The sequence below is a fragment of the Entelurus aequoreus genome, linkage group LG06, assembly GCF_033978785.1.
Source record: "Entelurus aequoreus isolate RoL-2023_Sb linkage group LG06, RoL_Eaeq_v1.1, whole genome shotgun sequence".
NCBI lineage: Eukaryota > Metazoa > Chordata > Actinopteri > Syngnathiformes > Syngnathidae > Entelurus > Entelurus aequoreus.
The window spans coordinates 41811494-41824056 of record NC_084736.1 but is presented as its reverse complement, the minus strand read 5'-3'; positions in this window follow the sequence as shown (position 1 = coordinate 41824056).

Below are 12563 nucleotides of genomic sequence, written 5' to 3'. Positions count from 1 at the left end.
AAATCAAAAATGGTACTATACTCTGTTTGAAAAGTACCGGTTCACCATTTATTTATTTTTAACAGGCATGACGGCGCGTTGTCACGTCATGACATTGCTGGTTTTACGAGCAGAGGAGCATGTTCGGCAGCGCGCACACACATAGTACTTACAAGCAGACACAGTGTGTAGACAGAAAAGGGAGAATGGACGCATTTTGGTGTAAAAAGTAAAGATAAAGTGAAGTTATAACACTGAAACACCCTCAGGAAGAGGTGCTTTAAGACATGGCTAGCTAGGTAGCAGCTAACATCCATCCGGAGTCGGCAGTGTTTTAGCTACTTCTAAATCACTAATCCTGGCCTCCATGGCGACAAATAAAGTATGTTTCTTACAAGTAATATTATCACTGGAGGACGAGGAATAGCTAAACATGCTTCACTACACACCCTAGGAGGATACAATAGCTCACCGGCGTCACCGCTAACAAAATAAACAAATACCATGACATCCACTGTAATGATACCAAGTATCAATCAATCAATCAATCAATGTTTATTTATATAGCCCTAAATCACAAGTGTCTCAAAGGGCTGTACAAGCCACAACGACATCTTCGGTACAGCGCTCACAAGTACAATAGCATATCTAGTCAACACTACTTTAATTACATCAATATTGTTTATCTTAACAAAATCTTTTTTCCTTTTTTAAAACTGTATTTTATGTTTATAAATTCAGTAAATACGTCCCTGAACACATGAGGACTTTGAATATGACCAATGTATGATCCTGTAACTACTTGGTATCAGATCGATACCTACATTTGTGGTATCATCCAAAACTAATGTAAAGTATCCAAACAACAGAAGCATAAGTGATTATTACATTTTAACAGAAGTGTAGATAGAACATGTTCAAACAGAAAATAAGCAGATATTAACCGTAAATGAACAAGTGGATTAATAATTAATTTTTTACAGCTTGTCCCTCATAATGTTGACAAAACATTACAATGATAAATGACACAATATGCTACTGCATATGTCAGCAGACTAATTAGGAGCCTTTGTTTGTTTACTTACTACTAAAAGACAAGTTGTCTAGTATGTTGACTATTTTATTTAAGGACTAAATTGCAATAATAAACATATGTTTCATGTACCCTAAGATTTTTTGTTCAAATAAAGCCAATAATGACTTTTTTTGTGGTCCCCTTTATTTAGAAAAGTATCAAAAAGTATTGGAAATACATTTATGGTAACGGTACCAAAACATTGGTATCGGGACAACCCTACTCCACACTTTTAAATTCCTATGATGCTCAACCTTTGGCGCTGAAGTCCGCCATATTTGTTGTTTGTTTTATTTTCTTCTTCTGTAACTCTCAGCCCATGATAAGCTGCCTTTTGTATGTAAAACTGGACTAAAGGGGAACGATGAAAACAAGGGACCGGGACTTTGAGTAAATTCCAACCGAGCCACCCGACATTGATTTGATAATAAACTTAATTGCATCTCAGTCATGCTCAACATTCTTCTGACCCGATGAGACAAGGTCAACCTCAGCGAATAAGCAGCTGAGTTAAACGCTACTTTTTGACGGCACCTGCATTCTCACCATTTAATGTTAATGCCCCAGTGAAACATTTGCCAGGATGAATACAGAAGACTTCTTTAGCCAGCTAACAGGTGTAAATTATTCTGACGGCGTAGAGGATAAAAATTGTGCATTTTCTGACAAGCCGCCTGGCTGCGGGGACCCAAAGTGTCAGACAGGAATGAAGGTGTTGCTCAGACATTAGCCTATTGCACTCCTAGATATTGCAGCAAAGGCATGTTGATATCTCCACTGGGCAAATGCTGAGTGGAGCTTGTCTGATTTATTCGGAGGACCATATGCGAGACAGATTAGAGCACCAAAATCCCAGATTAAAAGATAGCTATCCCGCTGTAGCAGTACCCTGATGCGGGAAATGTGACAGCAATACTTGATGTATTCCAAAAAAAAAGTGTCTTGTTTGCAAGGTCAAATGGGAGATTTATATTATAAATATTCTTGAACTAACACTTAAAAGTGTCAAATTATGATTTTATTTCTACAAAACCCAAAAGCAGTGACGTTGGCACTTTGTGTAAATGGTAAATAAAAACAGAATACAATGATTTGCAAATCCTTTTCACCCTATTTTAAATTGAATAGACTGCAAAGACAATATACTTAACGGTCGAACTGGTAAACGTTGATATTTTTCACAAATATTAGCTAATTTGGAATTTGATGCCTGCAACATGTTTCAAAAAAGCTGGCACAAGTGGCAAAAAAGACTGAGAAAGTTGAGGAATGCTCATCGAACACTTATTTGGAACATCCCACAGGTGAACAGGCTAATTGGGGAACAGGTGGGTGCCATGATTGGGTATAAAAGCAGCTTCCATGAAATGCTCAGTCATTCACAAACAAAGATGGGGCGAGGGTCAACACTTTGTCAACAAATGCCTGAGCAAATTGTCCAACAGTTTAAGAACATTGTTCCTCAACAAGCTATTGCAAGGAATTTAGAGATTTCACCATCTACGGTCCGTAATATCATCAAATGGTTCAGAGAATCTGCGGAAATCACCGCAAGTAAGCAGCAAGGCTGAAAACCAACATTGAATGCCCTTGACCTACGATCCCTCAGGCAGTACTGCATCAAAAAGCGACATCGGTGTGTAAAGGATATCACCACATGGGCTCAGGAACACTTCAGAAAACCACTGTCAGTAACTACAGTTGGTCGCTACATCTGCAAGTGCAAGTTAAAACTCTACTATGCAAAGCCAAATCCATTTATCAACAACACCCAGAAACGCCGCCAGCTTCGCTGGGCCCGAGCTCATCTAAGATGGACTGATGCAAAGTGGAAAAGTGTTCTGTTGTCTGACTAGTCCACATTTCAAATTGTTTTTGGAAACTGTGGACGTCGTGAACAAAGAGGAAAAGAACCATCCAGATTGTTACAGGCGCAAAGTTGAAAAGCCAGCATCTGTGATGGTATGGGGGTGTATTAGTGCCCAAGGCATGGGTAACTTACACATCTGTGAAGGCGACATTAATGCTGAAAGGTACATACAAGTTTTGGAGCAACATATGTTGCCATACAAGCAACGTTATCATGGACACCCCTGCTTATTTCAGCAAGACAATGCCAAGCCACGTGTTACAACAGCATGGCTTAATAGTAAAAGAGTGCGGGTACTAGACTGGCCTGCCTGTAGTCCAGACCTGTCTCCCATTGAAAATGTGTGGTGCAATATGAAGCCAATCGAGACCCCGGACTGTTGAACAGCTTAAGCTGTACATCAAGCAAGAATGGGAAATAATTCCACCTGAAAAGCATCAAAAATGTGTCTCCTCAGTTCCCAAACGTTTACTGAGTGTTGTTAAAAGGAAAGGCCATGTAACACAGTGGTAAAAATGCCCCTGTGACAACTTTTTTGCAATGTGTTGCTGCCATTAAATTCTAAGTTAATGATTATTTGCAAAAAAAAAAAAAGTTTCTCAGTGTGAACATTAAATATCTTGTCTTTGCAGTCTATTCAATTGAATACAAGTTGAAAAGGATTTGCAAATCATTGAATTCTGTTTTTATTTACCATTTACACAACGTGCCAACTTCACTGGTATTGGGTTTTGTATATACGTGACTTCACATGGATTTTACGGACGATACAAGTTACAACTGTACACTTCTTTAAATTAGAAATGGCATTAAATCATTAAATCATGAGATAATTGATTAAACCATAACATTAGTAAGTGATTCAATAAATGAATGAATAAATACATGTTGAAATAATTAGATGATTAAATACATTAAATAGTTGTAGAATAAATACATTAATGAAATATTTAATGAGACACATGTATATAATTCAGATTATAAATAATTACTGACACATGTAAATATACATATTTTTTTAAAGATGTAATTATTTAATGATGTACCTCATTAACTCAGCAGCCAATGTCAATAATTACATCAATGGATAAAGCAATCATTAAATCATGAAATGATTAAATAAAACATGAATTTTGTAAGTATTTCAATGATTAAATAAATACAAAAATATTTAAATAGTTATTAAGATTATTAAATAATTAAATATTTGTAACTTCAATAAATTAATGACACATTTAATAACACACTTGTATATAATTAAATGTATACCTAATTACTGACACATTTCCATGATTTATTTATTTCATTTCATCAACCTCATTAACTCAGCCGTCAATTTCAGTAAATAAATCAATACATAAATCATGAAATAATTGATTAAATCATAAAATCAGTAAGTAATTCAATAAATGAATGAATAAATACATGTGGAAATAATTAGATTATTAAATACTTTAAATAGTTGTACATTAAATAAATTAAGGAGATATTAAATGAGAAATGTGTATTTAATTCGGATTATAATTAATTACTGGAAAATTTAAATAATAGTTTTTTAAAGATGTAATTATTTAAATGTAATTATTTAATGATTTACCTCATTAACGCAGCTGTCAATGTCAGTAAATAAGTCAATGGATAAATCAATCATTAAATCATGAAATTATTGACCCTGTGCCAGATCTGAGCAAATGATTAGTAGCGTTCAGTTAAAGAGGGGTTTAATTGAGTTATTTCACTTCCTTGCAAAAGATCTACAGAGTAAAGATGAACCAAAGTGGCTTTTCTTGAGGGCTGCGGGTTGTTTACTACTTGTGCTAAGCCCATCAGGTGTTCACCGCGGTTGACAGCGATGAACGCTTCGAGGGGGCGTGTGCAAATCGTTTCCTGTTGTGCTTAAACACGGCGAGACGTATTGAATATGGCTCACAAACTTGAGGGAATTAAGCTGCCGCCGTGCCTGACGCGGCGACGCGGCCTTGGGTGCCTCCGCGCGTGATCGCCCAGCCTGAGCAGTGTTGCAAATCACCGCTTAAATGGGCCTGCAGAATAGAACACTTAAACGCAATTTATGGCGAAGGAAATCTTCTCCCTGAATGTAATTGGCAGTTAGCTGCCTGTATACAGGTAGCTAAAGAAACAAGAACAACTATATATATATATACATATATACATTATAGGCCAAAAGTTTGGACCCACCTTATCCTCATTCAATGCGTTTTCTTTATTTTCATGACTATTTACATTGGAGATTGTCACTGAAGGCATCAAAATTATGATTTAACACATGTGGAGTTATGTATTTAACTGGAAACATGTTTATATTCCAGTTTCTTCAAAATAGCCACCCTTTGCTCTGATTACTGCTTTGCACACTCGTGGCATTCTCTTGATGAGTTCGAAGCACACCTGTGAAATGAAAACCATTCCAGGTGACTACCTCTTGAAGCTCATCGAGAGAATGCCGAGAGTGTGCAAAAAATATTCTGAAAGTGCTTTAAAAAACCTTCATCAACGTTTTATAAACACCCTGTAAGTATATAGTGTATACAACGTAGTAACAGGCACTTTCATAACAACATGTAATATTTACGTATTTTTCTCATTTTATATACATAATGTAACCATGTAGTATCAACCACATTCATAATGACATGTAATATTTACTTATTTTTGTCATTTTATATACATAATATAACTATGCAGAATCAACCACATTCATCATAACATGTAATATTTACAGTATTTTGTCATTGTATATACATAATGTAACCATGTAGTATCAGCCACATTCATTATAACATGTATTATTTAGAGTATTTTGTCATTTTCTATACATAATGTAACCATGTAGTATCAGCCACATTCATAATAACATGTACTATTTAGAGTATTTTGTCATTTTATATACATAATGTAACCATGTAGTATCAGCCACATTCATAACATGCAATATTTACAGTATGTTTCATTTTATATACATAATGTAACCATGTAGTATCAGCCACATTCATAATAACATGTAATATTTACAGTATTTTTTCATTTTATATACATAATGTAACCATGTAGTATCAGCCACATTCATTATAACATGTAATATTTACAGTATTTGGTAATTTTTTAAACATCATGTAACCATGTAGTATCAGTCACATTCATAATAACATGTAATATTTACAGTATTTGGTCATTTTATATACATAATGTAACCATGTAGTATCAGCCACATTCATAACAACATGTAATATTTATGTATTGTTCTCATTTTAAGCATACGACGGTGTATTAATTTCACAGACCCGTCACAATGTTTGTGTTTCCCTTCAACAGCAACAACACTACTTATCGTGGCAAATGTCATGAGAGACAACAAAGATTATTTTGGGACTAATGGTGATCCAGATCCTTATATTTTTGAGACTGAATATAAGGAGGATGATCTACAAGTTTGAGAAGATGTGTGCTAAACAGATTAATTAAAAATTGCTGTGTTTGGCCTGCGGAAGCAAAACGTTTGGGCGCCCCTGAACTACAACATGGCTGACGAAGTAGAGGCACATTAGTAAGACCGCCCACAAAACGTACGGTCAGTAGGTGGTCTGTAAAACATCATCTATGCAACATGTTGACCAAATAACCACCATTATATGTTAAATAGACCACAATATAAGGTCTTTTAAATGTATAAAAATCATGATATGACCCATTTAAATCACTTCAAAGCAATATGTCAACATGCACAATGTGATGCAATACAAAAGCTTAAAAGATAATGTATCAACAATATTATCTTTTTTTATATAACAAGATGACAAAGTTGCGCATGTCTACCTCATGTTGGGAAAAGTATCATTCTTCTGTACCGCGTCTCTTCCCCCTCCTCGTGTGCTGACTGGGGAACACAAGAATCATTCAATATTCTCTTGGTTCCACAGTGTGCACAGCATGCTAATTCAATCCATTTTCTATTTTCCTAAAATGCTTTTAGTTACAGTGAGGCGGCAAAATGGTTTCCCCTCGCAGCTGAATCAAAGACTGTGTGTGCAGCATGTTACGTATGAGAGTGGGTGTGTTGTCTGGCAACTTGGTAAAAAAAATGTTACGTTAAAAGCTGGTTGTTTTGGGAAATGTCCACTCCAAAATGTGGGGGGGTTTTGTCCTGGCCGTGGAAGACTGGACCAGCTCTATTTTGATTGTTTCGATATTTGGCATTTATGTTTACAATGATTGGCAACACTAAATTGGCCCTAGTGTGTGAATGTGAGTGTGAATCTTGTCTGTCTATCTGTGTTGGCCCTGCATTGAGGTGGCGACTTGTCCAGGGTGTACGCTGCCTTCCGCCCGATTGTAGCTGAGATAGGCTCCAGCGCCCCCCGCAACCCCAAAGGGAATAAGCGGTAGAAAATGGATGGATGGATGGATATATAAACATATGATAGCAATTTAGTACAAACACCAAAACCAGTGAAGTTGGCACATAAGTTGGTAAATAAAAACAAGTGGGTGCCATGATTGGGTATAAAAGCAGCTTCCATGAAATGCTCGGACAAACAAGGACGGGGCGAGGGTCACCACTTTGTGAACAAATGCGTGAGCAAATTGTCCAACAGTTTAAGAGCAACATTTCTCAACAAGCTATTGCAAGGAATTTAGAGATTTCACCATCTACGCTCCGTAATATCATCAAAAGTTTCAGAGAATCTGGAGAAATCACTGCACCTAAGCGGCAATGCCGGTGACCTTTGATCCCTCTGGCGGTACTGCATCAAAAAGCGACATCAGTGTGTAGCGGATATCACCACATGGGCTCAGGAACACTTCAGAAAACCCCTGTCAGTAACTACAGTTGGTCGCTACATCTGGCCTAGTGGTTAGAGTGTCCGCCCTGAGATCGGTAGGTTGGAGTTCAAATCCCAGCCGAGTCATACCAAAGACTATAAAAATGGGACCCATAACCTCCCTGCTTGGCACTCAGCAACAAAGGGTTGGAGTTGGGGGTTAAATCACCAAAATGATTCCCGGGCGCGGCGCCGCTGCTGCCCACTGCTCCCCAAGGGGATGGGACAAATGCAGAGGACAAATTTCACCACATCTAGTGTGTGTGTGACAATCATTGGTACTTTAATTAATTTAATCTATATATATATATATATATATATATATATATATATATATATATATATATATATATATATATATATATATATATATATATATATATATGTATCCTGAAAATATGCAAACAAAACTGTGTTTAGATAATTGATACTTCAAACTTGCATAAATAAATCTTAAGGAATATATAATATAACTTGGCTTCTGAGAGCTTCAAAATGTAATGAATATAATGCTAAAGTTGTTGATAAACAAGAAATTATTTTAATAATTAATTATGGTCATTTTAAATGAATTATTATGATCATTTAAAATTAATTATTTCAAATTGTTTATTTTAATGTATAATTCTATGGCTGGATGTAATAAGGAGTCAGAAAAAATATAAACAAAAATACAATTAATTTTGATGTTTTTAGCAAAATATAGTAAACATGTATTTAGTTGTTTTTTTTAAATTATTAAATATATTTATTTTTAGGTAAGATAACCATAATAATACAATGTATCTCTAGTCTGGATGATTTAGTTCTTGTCACCCTGTTGTCCTCCCGTCTCTTCCCCAAGGATGGCTCCATGAGCTGGGCAAACGCCTGGAGATGCCCTACGTCAGTGGTCCCCAATCTTTTTGTAGCTGCGGACCGGTCAACGCTTGAAAATTTGTCCCAATTTTTTTTTTTTTTTTTTTTTCATAAAGAAATACAATCATGTGTGCTTACGGACTGTATCCCTGCAGACTGTATTGATCTATATTGATATATAATGTATATATTGTGTTTTTTATGTGGATTTAATAAATAAAAAATAAAAATACATTTTTTTATTTTTTATTTTTTGTGCGGCCCGGTACCAATCGGTCCGTGTGGTTGGGGAACACTGCCCTACGTCAACAACACGGTCGGCGGCCCATCGGTGCGCAGCTCGTACATCGCCGCCCTCTACTTCACCCTCAGCAGCCTGACCAGCGTCGGCTTTGGCAACGTGTGCGCCAACACGGACGCCGAGAAGATCTTCTCCCCATGCTCATCGGCGGTATGCTGGACGCCTCGTATGTTATAACGTGATTGGGCAGGCACGCTGTTTTTATCGTGGGAAAGCGGACGTAAAAACAGGCTGTCCTCACTCAGGTCCGCATGGAGCTGGAGGGGGTGTGGCCTCCAGCGCCGGCTGAAAATCGGGAGATTTTGGGAGAATATTTGTCCCGGAAGGTTTTCGGGGGAGGCGCTGAATTTCGGGAGTCTCCCGGAAAATCCGGGAGGGTTGGCAAGTTTGGGTCTTATTTACGTGGCTCATCTTTGACAGCGTCTTCTCCCTGTCATCTTTGTTGTAGCGGTGTAGCGTGCGAGGACGGGAGTGGAAGAAGTGTCAAAAGATGGAGAGCTAACTGTTTAAATGACATTCAGACCTTACTTAAATCAATATAATAAATGATAAATGGGTTATACTTGTATAGCGCTTTTCTACTTTCAAGGTACTCAAAGCGCTTTGACAGTATTTCCACATTCACCCATTCACACACACATTCACACACTGATGGCGGGAGCTGCCATGCAAGGCGCTAACCAGCAGCCATCAGAGGCAAAGGGTGAAGTGTCTTGCCCAAGGACACAACGGACGTGACTAGGAAGGTAGAAGGTGGGAATAATGGAGCAGCATCTTCTCATCCGTGAAAAACCTTCCGACTGGAACTCTCCTTGGGTGAATAATGCAAACTCACTACACCGGTAAGTTTTAGCACTTTTATGGCAAGTTTACTGACAGACATACAGTAAGAACTTTACACTACTTTATATTAGAAATGGCAACAGCGGAGGATGAATGTAGAGAGAAAGAGAAAAAGAAGAAGCTTATCGCCAAGGATGAAAACAAAGGCGGAAGCGTGCAATTTTTCAGGATTCATGCAGATCCCAAATACAGATCAGCAGCTATAAGATGGTAAGAAAAGCTGCTTTTGCATAATATCTCGAAACAAAACACCAGATAATTTGTCTTAACTTATACACACACCGTAATACTCATATGTTTAATGCGCCGACAATCTATCAAGCGGTGCGGCTTCATAGCTTACCAAAGTCGTATTAAAACATTTTGATAGATTTTTGAGCGCCGTGTGTAATGTTCTATATTTTCAATGGAACATTTTAAATGTTGCTGTTGTTGACTTGAGTCATATTGCCATCATAGTGCAGTCTACACATATCTCTAATGTTTGACTGCCATCTTCTGGTCACACTTATCATTACACCGTGTACCAAATAGAATAGCTTCGAGGTTGGTAAGCACAACCAGCATTATTCCGTACATTAGGTGCACCGGGTTATAAGGCACACTGTGGATTTTTTAAAGAGAAAAAGGATTTTAGGTGTGCCTTATAGTCCGGAAGAATACGGTATTTACAGCTATAAAGCCTTGAAAATCAACTTGTACCTTGAAAATCAACTTTTACCTTGAAAATCAGTTTTTACCTTGAAAATCAACTTTTACCTTGAAAATCAGTTTTTGCCTTGAAAATCAGTCTTTACCTTGAAAATCAACTTTTACCTTCAAAATCAGTTTTTGCCTTGAAAATCAGTTTTTACCTTGAAAATCAGTTTTTACTTTGAAAATCAACTTTTACCTTGAAAATCAGTTTTTACCTTGAAAATCAGTTTTTACCTTACATGATACTGACAAAAAATGCTCTTCAGGACTCAGGATTCAAGGACTCCTCTAAAGTAACAATACTCTTACTTGAGTACAGTTCGTTGCCACTCTACCCACCTCGACCCCTTATCAAGGGAATCAATAGAAAACAGATGAATGTTTCTAATTGAATGAATGTTTCTAATTGAGGAGGCTATTCTCTCTTGTTTCTGCAAGCATGACTATCAAAGATGCAATTGTTTTTCCAGCCTAAACATATACAACAGAATGCATAGATCTCAGCAGGTGGGAAAAAAAACACATTTTCCTCCTGTCAGCCCAACGTACGCACACAGCAATTATACGTGGCTCGTGTCTGCTGCCCTGCCAGCAACTCTGCCAGGGATTGCATCACTGGAAAGCCGGCAAAAAGTGTTTGGCCTACCTAATTGTTAGAGGAAAACGCAGCCGTATCCTCCAGAGGAGTAAACATTTGGCTGGAATTATGTGCACAAAAGAAGTGAAAAACACTTTCAAAACAAGCAAAATTTACTCTAAAGTCCAAAAGCTGTTAAGCTTTATTAGTTCCACAAAGTGCAACTCCGGGCCTCCAAAAACACAACACTCTTCATCCCTTGGCAATTTCGTGTGAATAATGATGTTATATTGGCAGCCATTAATATCCATACAGATGGCGGCGGAGGGAGAAGAGGGCCAATCGTTATTAATGGTCGATGGCCGGCTCATACTAAGAGGGGGCCTCCACCACTCATGTAAAATGCTGCTCACATATCATTGACTGAATGTTTGGAGGACTTGGAGAGTTCTGTTGGTAGACTTGAGCATGTTGAGGCTCCTAATAGCACGCTTTCAGAGTAAATGTCGAAAATGAAATGGAGACCGCCCAATGAATGTATGATGGTTGCACATTAAAGCCCCTTTTACACTGTACAGAAAATCTGATTTTATTTTGTTTGCCCTCAAGCGACACAGATCGGATTTTTTGTTCGAGGTGCTTTGAATCTGATCTTTTTCCCATTCAGATTCAGGCCACATCAGGGGGTGGTTTGAATCCCATTGGAATCTGATTTTTTCAAATGTGACTTTTTTGTCAGCTTGCTACGTCATTCAGGGGGGAAAAAGATGCAGCCCGCCAGCGGAAGTGGATACTTCATCACAACATCCGGTTTCCGTGAGCAAAATATATTTTCGAAGGCCAAATTTTCGGCGCTTCGCTATTTAATAGTGCGCAAATAATAGGCTAATTGTTGAAGGATCGATTGTTGAAGGACCAGAATTGACGTACCGTATTTTCTGGACCATAGGCGCTCTGCCGATGAATGGTCTATTTTCGATCTTTTTTCACATATAAGGTGTTATATTATTATTATTTTCTAAATGTAAAATACTTCCTTGTGGTCTACATAACATGTAATGGTGGTTCTTCATCTGCTTTCTGACAGTCGCTTCAGGATGTGGCGTTTTGTGGGCGGTCTTATTTACGTGGCTCCCCTTCGACAGCGTCTTCTCCCCGTCATCTTTGTTGTAGCGGTGTAGCGTGAAAGGACGGGAGTGGAAGAAGTGTCAAAAGATGGAGGTCACTGTTTTAATGACATTCAGACTTTACTTCAGTCAATAACTGGATTGTATTTTTTTACTCATCCTTCCCCAGCGTTGACCTTTTTCCCATCTTTTACGGGGCACCTTGTGGCGATTCATTAGCGTTCCCGTTCTGTAACCCTGTACACTGTTTGTTTGTTTAATCTTGAACAGGTTTATGCTGAAAACAAAGTTTTGTTGTATTTGTGCAATGACAATAAAAACCTATAAACATACATACCTACCTACCTACCTGCTTCATAGAGGAATGTAGTTCATCATAGAACTAGCATCCAATAT